The sequence below is a fragment of the Hyla sarda genome, chromosome 2 (genome assembly GCF_029499605.1).
Source record: "Hyla sarda isolate aHylSar1 chromosome 2, aHylSar1.hap1, whole genome shotgun sequence".
Lineage (NCBI taxonomy): Eukaryota > Metazoa > Chordata > Amphibia > Anura > Hylidae > Hyla > Hyla sarda.
This window is the reverse complement of record NC_079190.1, coordinates 443815635-443837507: the sequence shown is the minus strand read 5'-3', so window position 1 is coordinate 443837507 and position 21873 is coordinate 443815635. Positions and strand designations below refer to the sequence as shown.

Genomic DNA, 21873 nt, shown 5'->3' with positions numbered 1-21873 from the left:
GTCGTCCAGAAGCGACGACCAATAGCAGATCAGGGGTGGGAGGGTTAACTTTCGATTTCCCCGTTCTGCCCACCCACAATAGGCGGGGCAGAATGGGGAAACCGACGAGGAATAGCAGTGGGCGGTGTCAGTGGGCGGCGGTGATCGGCGTTAGAAGAGGGCATTGATGCGGTTCCCTGGATCCTATGGAAGCCGGTGAGTTGCCTAGCAACATCTGGAGGGCTACAGTTTGAGACCACTATACAGTGGTCTCTAAAATGTAGCCCTCCAGATGTTGCAAAACTACAACACCCAGCATGCCCAGGCAGCTGTTTGCTGTGTGGGCATGCTGGGATTTGTAGTTTTGCAACAGCTGGAGGGCTACAGTTTGGAGATCACTTTGCAGTGATCTCTAAACTGTGGCCCTCTAGATCTTTGAGTTAGGTAACAGAACCTAACTGAACGTTTTTCAACCAGTGTGCCTCCAGCTGTTGCAAAAGTACAACTCCCAGCATCCATGGTCTGTCAGTACATGCTGGGAGTTATAGTTTTGAAACAGCTGGAGGTTTGCCCCCATTTGAATGTACAGGGTACATTCACACGGGCAGGTTTACAGTGAGTTCCCTGCTTCAAGTTTGAACTACGATAAATTTTTTGCAGCAGCGCAAACTCCTAGCGGGAAACCATTTTTTTTTGCTGTTCTGGCACCATAGGGGCTTCCTAAATGCGACATGCCCCCAAAACCTTTTCAGCAAAATTTGCTTTCCAAAAGCCAAATGAGACTCCTTCTCTTCTGAGCATTGTAGTTCGCCCGCAGTGCATTTTACATCCACACATGGAGTATTTCCATACTCAGAAGAGATGGGGTTACAAATGTTGGTGGGCATTTTCTCCCTTTACCCTTTGTAAAAATGGTAAATTTTGGAAAAAACACTGCACTTTAGTGAAAATTTTTTTTTTTTCATTTACACATCCGACTTTAACGAAAAGTTGTCAAACACCTGTGGGGTGTTAAGGCTCACTGGACCCCTTGTTATGTGCCTTTAGGGGTGTAGTTTCCAAAATATTATGCAATGTGGGGTTTTTTCTGCTGTTCTGGCACCATAGGGGTTTCCTAAATGTGACATGCCCCCCAAAACCATTTCAGAAAAACTCACTCTCCAAAATACCATTGTCGCTCCTTCCCTTATGAGCCCACTACTGCACCCACCGAACACTTGACATACACATATGAGCTATTTCCTTACTCGAGAGAAATTGGATTACAAATTTTGAGAGGATTTTTCTCCTTTTACCCCTTGTAAAAATTACAAAAACTGGGTCTGCAAGAACATGCGAGTGTAAAAAGTGAAGATTTTGAATTTTCTGCTTCACTTTGCTGCTATTCCTGTGAAACACCTAAAGGGTTAACACACTTACTGAATGTCATTTTGAATACTTTGAGGGGTGCAGTTTTTATAATGGGGTCATTTATGTGGTATTTCTAATAAAAAAAAGCCCTTCAAATCCACTTCAAACCTGGAAAAAATTGGAAAATTGTTGCTGAACTTTGAAGCCCTCTGATGTCTTCCAAAAGTAAAAATATGTCAACTTTATGATGCAAACATAAAGTAGACATTTTGTATTTGTCAATCAAAATATAATTTATTTGGAATGTCTATTTCCCTTACAACCAGAAAGCTTCGAAGTTCGAAAAATTAAACATTTTCAATTTTTTCATCAAATATTGAATTTTTCACAAAGAAATGATGCACGTATCGACAAAGTTTTACCACTAACATAAAGTAGAATATGTCACAAAAAATCTCGGAATCAGAATGAATAGTAAAAGCATTCCAGTGTTATTAATGCTTAAAGTGACAGTGGTCTGATGTGAAAAAAACGCTCTGGTCCTAAAGGCCAAAATGGGCCTGGTCCTTAAGGGGTTAAATATATATTCAGCCAACCCACTAGAAGGAGATAAATACTTTTAATAAACTATATTTGAATATTTATGGATATTAGACACATGATCAATTGGATAAACACGCACAAATTTATAAAGGACACACCTTCAATCATGATGGACACACCCATCATTTGAGCATAAGTTGCTCCAGAGAAAGCCAGGATGGTCATGTAGGAATGGATGAGGGTCTCCAGCGAAATCCCATACAGCCCTCCAGCACAAGGAGGATGACAGCTGGAGGAACCTAACAGAGGTGGCCATTTTGATGGACATTTCAAGATGTATCCACCATACTGGATGAAGTATCCAGCTGATGAGACAAGATTTGTGGACATGCCTACATAACCCTACTACATTATTTACTTATGCTAAGGACTGTCTTTACATGAAGATTTCTTGTTTTATGTACTGTCTGCCATGATGTCAAGAAGATTACAATAAATGTATGTTTTTTTATACAAACAAAGAGCTCGCTCTCTCCATGGTCAGACCGGTTATATTTTAGTGTTCTGGTAATATTTTACATGTACTAGCACCGTATTTATGCCATGCAACCATGTCTGGCGCATATACACATCGCGACCGCACAAATTAAAGGTGTAGATGAGTTTATGAGAAAGGATGAAAGGACCCTTATAAGTTGAGAAAGAGGCATTTTTCTCTGATAAGATATATTACAAAGATGCTTATATTCATGTGTAGCATTAAATCATGCCAAGATTGCCGAGAACTTATACAATACATGGAAATGCTTTAAAACATCTGTAGATTTTTTAGTTTCATGACCAGAATGAATAAGAATAAATTTGTTCCACAGGATAGGGAATAAGTGCTTGATCGCAGGGGGTCAGACCACTGGGACCCCTCCCCCCCGATCTCCCTAAAGGGGCGCCGCCATAAGCGCTCATGGTGAGCGCTAAGGCGCGTAGCATCGACCTAGAGGTCGACGGTGATGCCCCGTCTCCTCCCCGTCCCCATACAGTTCTATGGGGGATGCGGGCCCCAGCGTTCGGACCCCCCGCGATCAAACACTTATCCCCTATCTTGAGGATAGGAGATCAGTGTTTGTAACGCTGCAAATGTCCTTTAAGGGGTTAATAAACCCTTTTTTCTGTGAACTGTAATAATATTATTATTTCATGAATAATGGATATGGAAATGACTGCATTTCAGAATCCACAATTTGCTATAAAAATAAAATAAAAACTAGATATGTGTCATTTATAAAACTGACACTAGGTGGCGATATTAACCTACATCCTACGAAAAGAATAAATTAAAAAAATTACGTAAAATATTTGTTATTATTCTATACATAATAGTGCAGGTGTGAGGTTACACTATGGCTTACAGTATTTATGGCTGTGGTTTTTCAATCGGGGGTACTCAAAGTACTCAAATTAAATTTAAGTTATTAACATTACAGGTAAACCTGGTTCATATGAGTTAGAATCCTTGAAAGTATCTGGTACACAAATAGGACATGAGAGGGTGAGGAGAACAGCAGGCAAACACAGGGATGAACTAGGGACGTGTGAGCTGTATCACGTAGCTGTCACTTCTGCCACATATATGTAATTTGGATGTTATAATACAAAGTTATTCTTGTTCTTGACACCAAGCAGACAAAAATGTAGCACATGCAAAGCCGGATATGGCTCCTCAGAGCAGGGAGACTATCATTTGATGTATTCTACAGGATAACACTAAAGTTATTCTAGATTGTGATGTCATTAGAACATGGGTGTGTGGTGTCCCGGTACCGCATTTCATACGTTACCTGTGTAGAGGTCCCCATAGTCAGAGTCCCTAGGAACGTTGGGGTCCCTCTCCTATAGTTGTCCCCTTGTCACCCCTCAGTTAGTCTATGACTGTATAGAAGTTCTTATAAATATAAGTATAGATATATGTATATATGTAATTGCCTACCTGTTCATGCATAGCAGGACCTGCAGGTCACGTGGTTAGGTTAGAACTCTATGGTTTTGCTATAGGACCTTTGGAGGTTCCCATGACGTGTTCACCCACAATGCATTGTAATGGTGAGTGACAGTTGTTATGGACCAATCCAAAACGGCCAGCCCCTGCCCATATAAGGGTTGCTGACTCTGGAAGAGGTAGGAGCTCTGCAGCTTACAAGACGATTTACTAGGCCAAAGCCTTGTGGCCTCGACCTCTAACATAGCGGATAGACTAAGCAATTCCCCGCTACTCACCGCAAGATCACTGGACCCCAAACGCACCCTTAAATCCAGCGGATCTATGCTACAAAATCCCTAGAAGCTAAATTGAGCTTATCTGATCCCAACCAACTATCAATCGCTGCTCAGCTATATCTATAGAGACTCTGTTATCTGGACTGTTACTATTGCTGCATGTACAGAAATTCTTCAGTAAAAGTTCCTGCAAGTTTTCAGTTAACAGTGGTTGTGGACAATCCTTTATTTCTGCATCACCTATTGCTCTTGGGAAGGGTGGCAATAGACCTATCAAGATTACAGTATTTAACCCTCACCCTGGCGTCACGAGTGAAAACTGTTAAAAGCGCCCTTTATTATCCCGAACAGCAACACCCTAACTACCCTACACCCCACAAGGCTTGCCACACAATCCGCCACAACAAGCCTTTTTGGCATCGCATGAACAGGATTCGGGTGTGTGCCTGCTGCTGTTGCCACTATTGAAATTGTACTCCCCCCCAGAAAGTAACGGACTTTATTCATATGTCGTAGACCGCATTACAGTGTACAGGAGCACTGCGTGTGGTGCGAATTACAAGGGGGCAACGTGAAAAGTAAGGGGGGAGGCGAAGATTTATTTGCTGCAATGTGTAAACTGCGAAATGAATTCATGCTACGATCCTCTGGTCCAGTCAGCATGGGAGGAGTTAACCTGCTGCCAAAGAAGCACGCAAATAAGTCCTGCGCTGCGCCATGTCTCGCCCCTGGGCGTGGCTGCCAAGTTGCTGTGTCGCAACCGAAAGGGAACTTGGAGACACAGGAGTTGTTTCTGGAAGGACCGGAAGTCGGGGCTGCACCGATGACATCCTTCCTGCCGCCTGCCATTTTGGGGAAGCCCACTATAAAAGACACCATGCACAGCGACCTCTTCACTCTGCACAGGGAGCCGGAGAGTACAGACATGGCGGAGAGCAGCGTTCCACGTGGTAAAGATAGCAAAATGGCGCCGGAACAGCTGAAAGTTGTGGCAGGCGCAGCCCGACTTTTCCAAGAACTTGCTGACCGTCTGCAGCGGTTGTCATTAGATGAAGAGGGGGCCTACAATCTTCCCCCACTGCCTGATGATGATGACGATTGGCCAGACACACCTCCAGCAGAGAGCGCAGGGACATCTGGAGGTGCATCGCCGGTGAGATGGTCCCCTCACCACAGAACTTGGTGCTCGTGGGCCGAAATCCCACCGGAGGAGTCTGCAGTGAGTAGACCGCCAGAGGCGGCCTTTTCTTCCTCCTCTAGCCCTGAAGCTAAAATACCCCTGTCTACTTTGCCAAGTGCACGACCGGGCTCACCTCATTCGCCCCAGTGGATCTTTGGGGACGAGCTGGGACTCATTGAGTATATGCACGCGGTTCTACAACCCATACCTGGGAAGCCACTCCTACCAATTCCAGCCGTACAAAGGGAAAGGGCCCGTCAAGAAGCCGAGCTGGCTGAACTGATGGACAGATTGAAGGCCCGACACAGAGAACTGTATGCCCCTAAGTATGTGCATTTACCTCCTGAGGAAAGAATTCGCTACCAGGAGAATACTAAATAAATGGAAGCATTATTCATCCGCAAATGGGACCATCCCCGAGAAGGGGAGGAGCCTCTAGAATGATGAAGAGCAACTGTGGCCAAGTTCGACAAGGTCAGAGGTTATGGGACACTCCTAGATTGCCACACAGGGCAAACCATTCTCGTAAACCGGCGAGCACCGGCGAATACAGAGGCCATATCTTCACAAAAAGTTCTACTCCCTGGAGGTGGGTGAAATTGTGGAGCACACCCCCGTCCAGAGCCTGCGTGGAGAATGGGCTGCAGCGGTCACAAGACCAACAGCCCCAACACAGCTTCCCTTCAAATACTTTCCGTCTACAGATTGGGAATCGGATCCCTTCAACTTGAAGCCGAAGTGGTCTGCTCCTGATGCCTCCACCAAGGTACTCAAGGGGGAGGAGCCTCTACAGCATCAATCATCTTCTGTGTACAGTAAAGTGCCAAGTCCTGCTCAAGTTAAAGGGAGTAAGCCCAAATTGCGGGCACCAAAGACCGTACCTAGACCCTCTCGGAGCAATGAGAGTTTGTCTGTTCCAGAGGTACCAACGTATGTCCCTAGGCCCTCTCGGAGCAATGAGAATTTGCCTCCTGCACAGGTACCAACATATGTACCAAGACCCTCTTCCGACGTGGAGAGTTTGCCTGCTTCCAGGGTACCGACGAAAGTGCTTTGGTCCACTCCTGATATGGAGATGGTGCTAAAACCTTATGCACCAACCTTGATCCCGACCAGTAAACCTCTGGTTACTTTGAATCCTACTGTTGCCTATTCTACTCTCACCAATGTGGTGTGGGAGAGTCACATTAACTCCTTGCCTGCTTTAGATGTTGGGAGGTATAGAGGACCTACAAGAGGCACAAGAAGATTCCGGAGAAATGTCTTTTGAAGGACTACAAAGTAATGTTTATTGCTTTTCTATGCTAACCACTTTTGTTTTTCAGTAACAAAGTTCCAGACATGTGCCTAGCAGGACTGTGCTAAGATTGTTCCAGTTTCAAGTACAGCAACATAACCATCAAGCTTTGTGCCTGACCATTAGGTCAAAAGACTCCTAGCCAGTAGGAGATTTGAAAGTTTTATGCCCGGCTGATTGTGGTAAGGCCGTGTTTCCCATAGACTCCTAGTGTAGGTGGACTGCAGATCCTTACACGTCCGTTCTATGTACATAACCCTATATTCATAGAACTTTCTTGCTAAAGTTTGCACTTATGAGGTGTATGCGCCTGAACCTTGTTGAAGTCTTAATAAATATGTAAGCTTGTATAATAAAAATGTATATGGTTCTTGTACACAGAAAAGATAGCTTTGTGTCTGTGTTCATAAAAAGTAAGTAAAGGTTGTACACGGAAAATTGTCCGCTAGATACACGACGGAAAATTGTCCGCTAGATACACGTGTACACCAAAAACAAAAAACATAAATAATTCTTGTATACATGTACATACAAATGTATAAAAAATACTAAAGAGGTGTTTTAGTAGTTGCTAAATAGGTGACTCTCCCGGCTCCTCCAAGAGTAGCATTCCAGTCGCCAATCGCTAGCACCTGTCTCAACAAAAATAACAGGGTAACCTACCCTTAAGATAGCAAGACTAACTAGTAAGCAGTACTTGCACACATAGGGGGAAATTCATCAAAACCTGTGCAGAGGAAAAGATGACCAGTTGCCCATAGCAACCAATCAGATCGCTTCTTTAATTTTTAAAAAGGCCTGTGAAAAATGAAAGAAGCGATCTGATTGGTTGCTATGGGCAACTGGGCAACTTTTCCTTTGCACATGTTTTGATAAATCTCCCCCATAGTACTTAAATTATTCACTTAAATGTACTACCTCATTCTTCTTCAGTACATGCAAAAGAATATCTCACATTCAAGAAACACTTAGGAATTGTAGCCTATTGATACCCAATTCCTGCCACTGTTAGGTACACTCATGTTTCTCTTCCCTTTATTACGTGTGTGAGATGCTCTACCTGGCCAGTAGATGCTCTTGCGAGCTTAGATTAAAGGAGTACTCCGCCCCCTAGACATCTTATCCCCTATCCAAAGGATAGGGGATAAGATGTCAGATCGCTGCGGTCCCGCTGCTGGGGATCCCCGGGATCCCCGCTGCGGCACCCCACTATCATTACAGCACAGAGCGAGTTCGCTCTGTGCGTAATGACGGCGATACAGGGGACGGAGCAGCGTGACGTCACGGCTCCACCCCTCGTGACATCATGGCCCATTCCCTTAATGCAAGTCTATGGCAGGGGGCGTGATGACCGGCAGGCCCCCTCCCATAGACTTATATTGAAAGGGGCGGGCTGTGATGTCACGAGGGGTGGAGCCATTACGTAACGATGCTCCGGCCCCTGTATTGCCCCTCATTACGTGCAGAGCGAACTCGCTCTGTGCTGTAATGACAGCAGGGTGCCACAGCGGGGATCCCGGGGATCCCCAGCAGTGGGACCGAGGCGATCTGACATCTTATCCCCTATCCTTTGGATAGGGGATAAGATGTCTAGGGGTGGAGTACCCCTTTAAACACGTATTTCTAAAGGTAACCTAGGTAGGTTATACTGTTGTATTCTAGGGGTAAGTAGCGTGTAGCCGATAGACCCTAGTAGCTAACCTTATTGGTAGAGTGCCTCGGGCAAGCCAATATACCCTTCTGTGTACAGGTGACTCATCGTGGCAAAAGAAAAATGTGGTGAGATTTCAAAATGTCTAAACAGCTTGAGACTAAAGGTTATAGAAAGCTGTAAATAAATGTATAATTAGCCTCATAAATGTTATAGAGAGCTATAGAAAGGCCTAAGGAGCTATAAACTAAAGGTTAGATAGCTTCATCACTGTCTAGATACCTTCAAATTGTCTAGATAGCTTCAATATTGTCTAGCCAAGATGCTAGTTGTCACGATTCCGGCTGGCAGGAGGTGGATCCTCTGTGCCAGAGAGGGATTGGCGTGGACCGTGCTAGTGGACCGGTTCTAAGTCACTACTGGTGTTCACCAGAGCCCGCCGCAAAGCGGGATGGTCTTGCTGCGGCGGTAGTGACCAGGTCGTATCCACTAGCAACGGCTCAACCTCTCTGACTGCTGAAGATAGGCGCGGTACGAGGGAGTAGACAAAGCAAGGTCGGACGTAGCAGAAGGTCGGGGCAGGCAGCAAGAATCGTAGTCAATAAGGCAAGCAGGAGGTCAAGTACACGGTATGGATAATCACAGTAACGCTTTCACTAGGCTCTAAGGCAACAAGATCCGGCAGGGGAGTGCAGGGGCAGAGGTAAGATATAGTCTGGGAGCAGGTGGAAGCCAATTAAGCTAATTGGACCAGGCACCAATCATTGGTGCACTGGCCCTTTAAGTCTCAGGGAGCTGGCGCGCGCGCGCCCTAGAGAGCGGAGCCGCGCGCGCCAGCATATGACAGCAGGGGACGGGAACGGGTAAGTGACCTGGGATGCGATTCGCGAGCGGGCGCGTCCCGCTGTGCGAATCGTATCCCCGACGGCCATGACAGTGCAGCGCTCCCGGTCAGCGGGACCGACCGGGGCGCTGCGGAGAGAGAGACGCCGTAAGCGCTCCGGGGAGGAGCGGGGACCCGGAGCGCTAGGCGTAACAGTACCCCCCCCCTTAGGTCTCCCCTTCTCTTTGTCCGGTAACTGCCTCCCCTGGGATGAGGACACCGGGAAAGAATGGAGGGATTCCTCAACGGCAGGCAGTACAGCAGGAGTGGGAATGGGGAGGGAGGGAGGGCAGAGGGCGAGGCCTGGCACGGGGCAGTGTGACACCAGGACGGGGGCCATGAGGAGGCACCGAGGCTTGCCTGACTGGACTGGGAGGGGGGGAGAGGCACTTCTTATGGCAGGACGGCAGACCGGTTACAGGGGGAACCACAGGGTCATGGCAGGGAGTACTGGGAACCGGTTTAAGGCAGTCCTTGAAACAAGAGGAACCCCAGCTCTTGATCTCCCCTGTGGACCAATCCAGGGTTGGGGAATGGTGTTGAAGCCAGGGTAGTCCAAGGAGAATTTCGGAAGTGCAATTGGAGAGGACCAAAAACTAAATTTTTTCGTGATGAGGTCCGATGCACATTAGGAGGGGCTCCGTGCGGTAACGCACGGTGCAACCCAACCTGACTCCGTTGACCGCGGAAATGTAGAGTGGCTTGACGAGACGGGTCACCGGGATGCGGAATTTATTCACCAAGGACTCACGAATAAAATTCCCAGAGGCACCAGAGTCCAGGCAGGCCACGGCTGAGAGGGAGGAGTTGGCTGAAGGGAAAATCCGCACGGGCACCGTGAGACGTGGAGAAGCCGACTTAGACTCAAGAGACGCCACACCCACGAGAGCTGGGTGCGAGCGTGCGTTTCCCAGACGTGGAGGACGGATAGGGCAATCCACCAAAAAATGTTCGGTACTAGCACAGTACAGACAAAGATTAGCTTCCCTACGGCGATTCCTCTCCTCCTGGGTCAGGCGAGACCGATCCACTTGCATGGCCTCCTCGGCGGGAGGCCTAGGCGTAGATTGCAACGGAGACTGTGGGAGAGGTGCCCAGAGATCTAAGTCTTTTTCCTGGCGGAGCTCTTGATGTCTCTCAGAAAAACGCATGTCAATGCCAGTGGCTAGATGAATGAGTTCATGCAGGTTAGCAGGAATTTCTCGTGCGGCCAGAACATCTTTAATGTTGCTGGATAGGCCTTTTTTAAAGGTCGCGCAGAGGGCCTCATTATTCCAGGATAGTTCAGAAGCAAGAGTACGGAATTGTATGGCGTACTCGCCAACGGAAGAATTACCCTGGACCAGGTTCAGCAGGGCAGTCTCAGCAGAAGAGGCTCGGGCAGGTTCCTCAAAGACACTTCGAATTTCCGAGAAGAAGGAGTGTACAGAGGCAGTGACGGGGTCATCGCGGTCCCAGAGCGGTGTGGCCCATGACAGGGCTTTTCCAGACAGAAGGCTGACTACGAAAGCCACCTTAGACCTTTCAGTAGGAAACTGGTCCGACATCATCTCCAAGTGCAGGGAACATTGCGAAAGAAAGCCACGGCAAAACTTAGAGTCCCCATCAAATTTGTCTGGCAGGGACAAGCGGAGGCTAGGAGTGGCCACTCGCTGCGGAAGGGGTGCAGGAGCTGGCGGAGGAGATGGTTGCTGCTGTAGCAGAAGTTGCGACTGAAGTTGTTGCACTATGGTGGACACTTCCGACAGCTGGTGGGTTAGATGGGCGATCTGTCGGGCTTGCTGGGCGACCACCGTGGTGAGATCAGAGATAGAAGGCAGGGGAACCTCAGCGGGATCCATGGCCGGATCTACTGTCACGATTCCGGCTGGCAGGAGGTGGATCCTCTGTGCCAGAGAGGGATTGGCGTGGACCGTGCTAGTGGACCGGTTCTAAGTCACTACTGGTGTTCACCAGAGCCCGCCGCAAAGCGGGATGGTCTTGCTGCGGCGGTAGTGACCAGGTCGTATCCACTAGCAACGGCTCAACCTCTCTGACTGCTGAAGATAGGCGCGGTACAAGGGAGTAGACAAAGCAAGGTCGGACGTAGCAGAAGGTCGGGGCAGGCAGCAAGAATCGTAGTCAATAAGGCAAGCAGGAGGTCAAGTACACGGTATGGATAATCACAGTAACGCTTTCACTAGGCTCTAAGGCAACAAGATCCGGCAGGGGAGTGCAGGGGCAGAGGTAAGATATAGTCTGGGAGCAGGTGGAAGCCAATTAAGCTAATTGGACCAGGCACCAATCATTGGTGCACTGGCCCTTTAAGTCTCAGGGAGCTGGCGCGCGCGCGCCCTAGAGAGCGGAGCCGCGCGCGCCAGCACATGACAGCAGGGGACGGGAACGGGTAAGTGACCTGGGATGCGATTCGCGAGCGGGCGCGTCCCGCTGTGCGAATCGTATCCCCGACGGCCATGACAGTGCAGCGCTCCCGGTCAGCGGGACCGACCGGGGCGCTGCGGAGAGAGAGACGCCGTAAGCGCTCCGGGGAGGAGCGGGGACCCGGAGTGCTAGGCGTAACACTAGTCAGAGTAACAAGCAAGTACAAATGTATTTCATGTTTACTCAGATTTTGTCAGGATGTATAGAAAGTATTAATAATCCTGTCCTAGTCCTAGTTCCTCTGCCTTAGTGGACAGGCGTCGGGGTCAACTTATTTTAAGTAAGTGGGTTTGTGGTGTTCCGGTACCGTATTTCTTACGTTACCTGTGTAGAGGTCCCCATAGTCAGAGTCCCTAGAAACGTCGGGGTCCCTCTCCTGTAGTTATCCCCTTGTCACCCCTCAGTTAGTCTATGACTGTATAGAAGTTCTTATAAATATAAGCATAGATATATGTATATATGCCTATCTGTTCAAGCGTAGCAGGATCTGCGGGTCACCTGGTTAGGTTAGAACTCTATGGTTTTGCTACAGGACCTTTGGAGCTTCCCATGATGTGTTCACCCACAATGCATTGTAACGGTGAGTGACAGTTGTTATGGACCAATCCAAAACGGCCAGCCCCTGCCCATGTTATTTGGGCACTGTATGATAATGTTCTTTGGGCATTGTATGATAATGTTATTTGGGCATTGTATGATAATGTTTTTTGGTCATTGTATGGGAATGTTATTTAGCACTGTATGATAATGTTATTTGGACACTGTATGATAATGTTATTTGGGCACTGTATGGTGTTATTTGGGCATTGTATGATAATGTTTTTTGGTCATTGTATGATAATGTTATTTGGGCATTGTATGATAATGTTATTTGGGCACTGTATGATAAAGTTATTTGAGTAGTTTAAGAAAATATCATAGATGGTAAGCCATCACAATCACTACATCGTTTTTTGCAATATTGTCTCATGCCTATAATAGGAACTTTGTTAAAACTTGTAGACTATATGTTGAAGCTTTGACTATTAACAGAATAGGTGATAAATTTATGATAGTTGGAGGTCTGACTGTTGGGACCCTCACTAATCAAGAGAACAGCGACCCCCATATGCCTCTTGCAAAGGGTACCAATGACTGGTTGAGGTGGGTCACTGCTGTGATCAGTGATCTGCTAAGCAGGAATTTCCTTATGTTAAAGGGGTTCTCCTCCCCTAGACATCTTATCCCCTATGATCTCGCTGTGGCACCCCAGACATCTGGTGCATGAAGAGAACTCCGCTCCCTGCTGGATGACTGGCGATGCGGTGCAGAGGCTCATGACGTCATGGTCATGCCCCACTCGTGATGACACAGCCACGCCCCCTCAATGCAAGTCTATGGACGTCACAAGCCTCAGGAGCTGGACCCGACGCTCTAAACAAATGCCGGTGCAGCAGGGAGATCGTGGGGGTCCCCAGCAGTGGGATCCCCACGATCAGACATCTTATCCCCTTTCCTTTGGATAGGGGATAAGATGTCTAGGGGCATCGTACCCCTTTAAGATGGGTGATGGTCTCACAAAACCTAGAAATGACTAGAGAATAGAGAATAAATAGACAATGAATACTTTTAATGTTTGATGCTGTCATTCCTGCACATGTACGTGAATGCAGACCTTAAGATTCTGATATAAGGATATGATGGGGCAGAGATTTCCTGGACTTGTTTGGAGCCTTTTAAGGCTATTGCTCTATACTGTAAGTCAAACCTAAGTAGACGTGCCAGCACTTAAGATCGGTCACGCCAATGCACTTTGATGAAAGTCGTCATAATTAAGAGTATTCATGTATGTTAATGTAACTGGAGCTCCAGCCCCGGAGCCTTCCCCTCCTCTCCAATGAGCACAAATCAACATAATCACTGGCAGATTTTACTAAGTAACAATGGTGATTTCCTGCAATAGACTACGCATCAAAAACATAGGGCGAAAGCTACAAGTGAAATGCGTGAAAGTCATGACTGATCTACAGGAGAGAATAGCCGAAATTCTGGAAAATATGTCATTGTTTTGAGGCAATGAAAAGATTTCTTTTGTTTTTTTTTCAACACTTTAAAAGTTTAATGGGATAAAATGTAATAAGTGCCTCGTATAAAAGGTTTTTTTTCCAGAACAAATGTTTTTCTTTCTTTGTTTTGCGTATAAAGGCTGCTTTTATACAACCTTATAAAACAAGATGGGCCAGTCTTGCTTTCCTCTGTTCTGGAAATGTGCCTTCATGCAAGCATTGTAGCCATGGGTGATGCTGACGTCAGTACTAGCTGTTACATGACATGGATGGTATCAATTACGCATTATGGGGGAGATTTATCGAAACCTGTCCAGAGGAAAAGTTGCTGAGTTGCCCCTAGCAACCAATCAGAGCGCTTCTCTCATTTTTCACAGGCCTTTTTAGGCCTTTTTGCACAGATTTACAGATTTGATGCGCAGGATTTCAAGCTGTGTTCAGTTTACATTTAAATCTGCAGCAGAAAATCCTGCGCATCAAATCTGCGCAGAATACTGTACGTGTGAATAGACCCTAAAAAAACAAAAATGAAAGAAGTGATCTGATTGGTTGCTATGGGCAACTCAGCAACTTTTCTTCTGGACAGGTTTTGATGAATCTCCCCCTATGTTTGTAGAATGGGGCACACCATGGCAGCCATGCTAAATATAAATTAATGCTGTATTTGATAGTGACAAAATTTATGTAAAACATATAAGGTTAGGGGATGATAAAAGGCCAAAAGTATATTGAGTCCGTATTGAGGTTTTGATACAATGTTGTAGCCTCGAGTGACCTGATTCTAATGCTGTTACTATTTTGTTGCTACACTTCATTGACAACTTATTGGGCTCATGTGGACCCCGTGCACTCAGGCATGTGTAAGGCACACCTACACAGATTCCCCGCCTACCTACAATATAATTAACTTATTTCTTAAAAAAAAATAAAAATAATAATGATTCAGCATCAATCAATGAGAAGACAGACGTGTCAGGCAGCATCTGCATCATTGGCTGATGCTGATGGTGACGGACATGTCTGTCTCCTTGGAGCAGTCTTTATTTATGATTGGAAACTATGCTCATTTTTTTTTTGACCATCCCCCCCCCCCCCCCATCCCCCACCTTCCCCTAGCATACAATTTAAAAGTGGAAAATTGGGTCTCTTTTGGTACCAAGCGAAGTACAGGTTGACCAATAAAGATTTTAGCGACAATAGCCAGAAGGATAGTTCGTAATAGGAAGAAAAATCCACAGGAATCGTAGGAGGAATACAGACTGGAAAAAGATGGCGTGGTTGTTCCGAGGAGCACAGTACCACAGTACCGACCGCAAAGAACAAAAATGAGCTGGATGGTCGAGTTGCCAGAAAGAAGACTTTTGGACTAACTTGGACTGACTAGACCAAAATAGAGCTTTATGGTCAACTATAGGAAAGGGGTTGGCAGGAGGTTATTATTGAAAAAAATACCATCCCCACTGTGAAGCATGGTGGTGGCACCAGGGAAATCTCGTAAAAATGTATACAATATCCTGGGCCCCACTTATGACTCTACACTATAAACTGATCCCATTTATGATTTTACACTATATACTGAGATATTTCCACTGTTCTATCAACCATTGAGTAGCAGAAGAAACCCTAAAAAATGTGTTTCTTTAATTCTTTCCTCATATAAAAGATCTTACTATCTAGGTCAAGGCAGGTAGGCCGACTCTGAGGCTCCTCTAGGGCTTCTCCCTTGTCCCAACAATCCTCTCCTGGCTGAAATAGCAAGCTGCAATGTGACACGACACGATGGCGGACCTGTCCATCTGTCCCTGTTTTTACTATTTGGTTGACTATTTATACTTTTCCCTAAATAGTCACGTGGGTGGGAACCTTAAGGGAGAGTCATCAGAGGAAAATTTGAACAGTTGCCCATAGCAACCGATCATTTCATTTTTGAAAAAGCCTGTGAAAAATAAAAGAAGTGATCTGATTGGTTGCTATGAGCAACTGTTTAACTTCTCCTCTGCACAGGATTTGATGAATCTCCCCCTTTATTTTAAAAAGAGGTTTATGTGCTAGGCTCTGGGGTGTAAATATAAGGCTGAGGGGCATAAAGCGGTCCCAGAGGGTGTGAATATGAGGTTATGGGGATATGAATCAGGCAAAACAAGAACAGTATTGGAATCAAGGCACCTGAGACTACAAATCTATATATATATATATATATATATATATATATATATATATATATATATATATATATATAAATAAAACTCAACGTGTGTGTGTGTGTGTCTGTATGTTCCACAAAAACTTTCAAACGGCTAAAGATATTAACATGAAACTTGGCACACATGTTACTTATATGTCAAAAACAAACATAGGATAGGTAATTTAACCCTTACTTGCCCCCATTTGTGAGGGTCGGGGTTTTTGTTTAAAGTCCCATGCAAATCAGTGGGAAATGTATGTTCCCATATAATTTCCATACGGCTGGAGCTATTTCAATACCTGGTACATATATTACGGGTTGGGATATGAGGTCGGGATGGGAGGTCGGGATAGGAGGACGGGATAGGAGGAAGGGATAGGAGGACAGGATAGGAGGTCTGGATAGGAGGACAGGATAGGAGGTCGAGATAGGAGGACGGGATAGGAGGTCAAGATAGGAGGTCGAGATATGAGGACGGGATAGCAGGTCGGGATAGGAGGTCGAGATAGGAGGATGGGATAGGAGGTTGAGATATGAGGATGGGAAAGGAGGTCGGGATAGGAGGTCGGGATAGGAGGACGGGATAGGAGGTTGAGATAGGAGGACGGGATAGGAGGTCAGGATAGGAGGTCGGGATAGGAGCTCGACATAGGAGGACGGGATAGGATGTCGAGATAGGAGGACTGGATAGGAGGACGGGATAGGAGAACGGGATAGGAGGTTGAGATAGGAGGACGGGATAGGAGGACGGGATAGGAGGTCGAGATAGGCGGTCAGGATAGGAGGTCGAAATAGGAGGATGGGATAGGAGGACAGGATAGGAGGTCGCAATAGGAGGTCGAGATATGAGGATGGGAAAGGAGGACGGGATAGGAGGTCGGTATAGTAGGTCGGGATAGGAGCTCGGGATAGGAGGACGGGATATGAGGTTGAGATAGGAGGATGGGATAGGAGGTTGACATAGGAGGTCGAGATAGGAGGACTGGATATGAGGACGGGATAGGAGAAAGGGATAGGAGGTCGAGATAGGAGGATGGGATAGGAGGATGGGATAGGAGGTCGAGATAGGAGGTCGAGATAGGAGGTCAGGATAGGAGGTCAAAATAGGAGGACGGGATAGGAGGTCAGGATAGGAGGTCAGGATAGATGGACTGGATAGGGGGACGGGATAGGAGGTCGAGATAAGAGGATGGGATAGGAGGATGGAATAGGAGGTCGGGATAGGAGGTCAGGATAGGAGGTTGGGATAGGAGGTCGAGATAGGAGGTCGGATAGGAGGTTGAGATAGGAGGACTGGATAGGAGGACGGGATAGGAGAGCGAGATAGGAGGTCGAGATAGGAGGACGGGATAGGAGGATGGGATAGGAGGTCAAGATAGGAGGTCAGGATAAGAGGTCGAAATAGGAGGATGGGATAGGAGGATGGGATAGGAGGACGGGATAGGAGGTCGGGATAGGAGGTCTAGATAGATGGACTGGATAGGGGACGGGATAGGAAGTCGAGATAGGAGGTTGAGATAGGAGGACGGGATAGGAGGTCAGGATAAGATGTCGGGATAGGAGGTCGAGATAGGAGGACGGGATAGGAGGACGGGATAGGAGGTCGGGATATGAAGTCAAAAGCTTCCTCCTTTGTTTATTTTCTTCCCCAACAAGGATTAGGAAGGAAAAACCGGGCAACGCCTGGTACTCAGCTAGTCTATATATACAACTCAATGTGTGTGTGTATGTATGTATGTATATGTGTGTATGTATATGTGTATATGTGTGTAAGTATGTTCCAGCATCACGTCCAAATGGCTAAAGATATTAACATGAAACTTGGCACACATGTTACTTATATGTCAACAACAAACATAGGATAGGTAATTTAACCCTTTCTCACCCCCATTTGCCAGGGTCGGGGTTTTTGTTTAAAGTCCCATACAAGTCTATGGGAAATATATGTTACTGCATAACTTCCAAACGGCTGGAGATTATTCGATAATACTTGGTCACATGTTACTTATATGTCCACTTAAAATATAGGATAGTTAATTTAACCCTTGACTACCCCCATTTGTGAGGGTTGGGGTTTATGTTTAAAGTCCTTTGCAAATCAATGGAAAATGTATGTTCCCACATAAATTACGTACGGCTGGAGATATTTCAATACCTGGTACATATATTACGAGTCGAGATATGAGGACGGGATAGGAGGTCAGATAGGAGGTCGACATAGGAGGTCGAGATAGGAGGACAGGATATGAGGATGAGATAGGAGGTCGGGATAGGAGGTTGAGATAGGAGGACGGGATAGGAGGTCGGGATATAAGGATGGGATAGGAGGTCGGGATAGGAGGTCGAGATAGGAGGTCTGGATAGGAGGTCGAGATAGAAGGTCGAGATATGAGGACGGGAAAGGAGGTCGAGATAGGAGGTCGATAGGAGGTTGAGATAGGAGGCCTGGGTTAGGATTTCGGGATAGGAGGTCAAGATAGGAAGTCGAGATATGAGGACGGGAAAGGAGGTCGGGATAGGAGGTCGAGATAGGAGGTCGGGATATGAGGACGGGATAGGAGGTCGGGATAGGAGGTCGAGATATGAGGGTGGGAAAGGAGGACGGGATAGGAGGTCGGGATAGGAGGTTGGGATGGGAGGTCGAGATAGGAGGTCGGGATAGGAGGTCGGGATAGGAGGACGGGAGGATAAGAGGTCAGGATATGAGGATGGGATAGGAGGTGGGGATATGAGGACGGGATAGGAGGTCGGGATAGGAGGTCGAGATATGAGGGCAGAAAAGGAGGACAGGATAGGAGGTCGGGATATGGGGCCGGGATATGGGGCCGGGATATGACAACAATATATGAGGACGGGATATGAAGTCAAAAGCTTCCTCTGTTGATTTTCCTCCACAACAAGGATTAGGAAGGAAAAACCGTGCAACGCACGTACTCAGCTAGTCTATATATAAACTTAATTTGTTAAATGTGTTCATACAGGAAAAATTAAGCACTAAAAGACAAAAATCACCATATGTTGGTGGTGGTTAGCTTATATGGGGGGAGATTTATCTAAACCTATCAAGAGGAAAATTTGCTGAGGTGCCCATAGCAACCAATCAGATCGCTTCTTTCATTTTTCAGAGGCCTTTTAAAAAATGAAAGAAGCGATCTGATTGGTTGCAATGGGCAACTCAACAACATTTCCTCTGGACAGGTTTTGATGAATCTCCCCCCAATGGGTCGTTCAGGAATTTCAGCAATAGACTATTATTTCTAATATTTAAAGGGGGTTTTATACAGTGATAATTATAGTTATAGTTTCTCCCTGTCTCAAATATAATAAACAGAAAGTAAAGCCCAAACATTAGGTAAGAGGCTGACCTACCAGATTGTAATCCAAATGATTGTTATTTATGGCTATAACCAGGAAAGCCAGAATAAATACAGTACATCTCTCCCTTACTTACAATTCTTCAAATTATTATTTTTTTTTATTTATAAAATTTTGGTGAATTTTGGACATGGGAGGGTAAGACTCAGCCCCCGCACTGTTCAAAAGGATCATAATACTGATGTCTGTAGTCAGTCCTGTTTCGGATTGTGCTCTGTACAAGTCAACTGGTGTGCGGAAATCTGAAAGAATCTGCTGGATCTAACCTCTGTCTATTCCACAAACAGCACTACTTTTTGGTACTCTTTAAGGGTACGTTCACACTACAGAATTTCTGAGCGGGCAAATTCCATTCGGAAAATCTGCTCCAGTGGGATTCTTCTGCTCTGTGCCAAATTTTTGCAGAAATTAAAAATCTCAGACTCCAATGAAATAATAAACATGCTCAATCTCTTGGCAGACATCCGGGCGGACTGCATTGCTGTCAATAGTGACGATGGCTGTGCAGTCCTAGGGCCGACGGGTTTCACCAGTGCCCGCAGCTGTTAGAATCTCCGTAATTTCACACTATCCCAAACCTATACAAGGATCTATTCAACCCGGATATTTACCCCCTGCACTTCTCACCTATGGATTCCTTTATTACTAGCCCATTTCTTACCTAATTGTTACTGGGGGGGAATTGGAGGCCAATGTCCATGGGAAACCTTCCCAAAATAAATACAGTCATAAACTAAGGAATGGGTCTCGGGATTCAAGAATGCAAAATTTACCTAGCCCTAGCAAAGCAAACTTCACAGTGTGTGCTGAAAGACTAGCGGGAATGTGAAAATTCCTAGAGTTTACACCATAGTCTGTAGACATCATCAAATAATCAAAGAAACACCATCTCCATCATTCTGGAAGGAGACGTTTATGGCCTCCTTTAAAGTAAGACTCTAGACACACGTTGCTAATATTTTAAGAATTCTACAGAACACATATAAGCAGGATGTGTTTATATAACACTCCGAGATATATGTATGCAGGGATTTGGGGCAGACGGAATATATTCCGAGGATGTTAAATAAAAACAAATCATATGCGTTTGATATTTGTCTTACGTTTCAGGAATGTTGCCATAAAGCTCTGTGTGTTTCTATATAGTCATTCTTAACAGAAACTGTTTATAGTTTTGTTCCTTGGAGATATTGTTGTGAGTGTTATGGCTGAATGTATTCAGGCAGATCAATAAGAGCAGATGAGGCGGCTTTTCTCACATAAGGACAGCTATGCTCAAATGGCATGAATAAGCCATTATCTACTGGTCGTAGGATCCAGAGGCGTCTCCATCAGACTCATTTCCAAGGCCTCGTTCACAAAGCGGAATGTCGATTCCGACTCTGGGCACCGCAGATAGAATTAACATGTCAATTATTTTTTTTAGAAATGCATTGCCTTCTATGGAGACGTTTTGTTTCCGAGTGGTCCTATCGCAAGCACGTTCTGCCAGCTCCCGCTGTCTGTGGAATGTCATCCTGGAGATTTTCTAAGTGGACATACCGCTGTGTGAACATAGACTAAGGGCATGTCCAAACAGCGGAATTTCTATCCGGAATTACACCGGAATTTCTATGCAAAATTCCACCGGAATTTCCACAGAAATTTACTGCCCATTGATTTCAGTGGGATTCCACAGTTTGCAGTCCTTGCTTTCCGCACTCTGCAAAAAAAAAAAAAAAAAGGCCAGCCTTATATTTTGCGGAATTCTGCAGTGGAATACCATTAAAGTCAATGGGGCTTGAATTTTGGTGTAATTTACAGAAATTCTACTTTAAAGGGGTACTCTGCTGGAATTTTTTTGTAAATTACTTCAAAACAGATTTGTAAATTACTTCTGTTTAAAAATTGTAATCCTTCCAGCACTTATCAGCTGCTGTATACTCCAGAGGAAGTGATATTTCTTTCTGGAGTTCTTTTCAGTCTGATCACAGTGCTCTCTGCTGACACCTCTGTCTATGTCAGGAACTGTCCAGAACAGGAGAGGTTTGCTATGGGTATTTGCTTCTACTCTGGACAGTTCCTAAAATGGACAGAGGTGTCATCAGAGAGCACTGTGGTCAGACTGGAAAGAACTACACAACTCCCTCTGGAGCATACAGCAGCTGATAAATACTGGAAGGATTAAGATTTTTTAATAGAAGTAATTTACAAATCTTGTAAGGCAAAAAGGATATGGATACCGCTCTCACCAGCGCTGGAAACATCACGCACCTGTGCAGCGGACTGCTGACACCGCCTCCGGCAACTCCTTATACTAGAAAAGAACTCCGTCCGGCACCAAAGTATGGGGTAAAAGGCTTGTCTTTATTTATTCCACAGCAGGATACATACAGATCATAGACATCTTGATCTTTATGTATCCTGCTGTGGAATAAATAAAGACAAGCCTTTTACCCCATACTTTGGTGCCGGACGGAGTTCTTTTCTAATTTACAAATCTGTTTAACTTTCTGGAACCAGTTGATTTAAAAAAAAAAAAAAATGTTTTCCAGTGGAATACCCCTTTAATTTTGCAGGAATTCCGGTGGAATTCTGCAGTTCCGTTCAGTGAACTTTATTGCACAGAATCTGTGTGGAATTTCTGTGTTTACACAGCCTTGCAGTTCATTCTAACTTATGGGAATGGTCATGATGGTGTAGCTCTTGTCACG

The 21873-nt window shown here is 45.7% G+C and overlaps 1 protein-coding gene across 3 annotated transcripts in view; it reads right to left on the bottom strand.

The window, feature by feature from the left end:
- Nucleotides 1-21873, bottom strand: part of COL8A1 (collagen type VIII alpha 1 chain) — a 123907-nt gene that overhangs the window by 28574 nt on the left and 73460 nt on the right. The window contains exon 1 of one of the 3 annotated variants that reach the window (XM_056559305.1): nt 15291-15418. The exons of the other annotated variants lie outside the window; for them this stretch is intronic. The gene's annotated coding sequence lies outside the window, so the exon portion shown is untranslated. Of the gene's footprint in view, nt 1-15290; nt 15419-21873 lie in introns of those variants that run through there. 3 annotated transcript variants of the gene reach the window in all.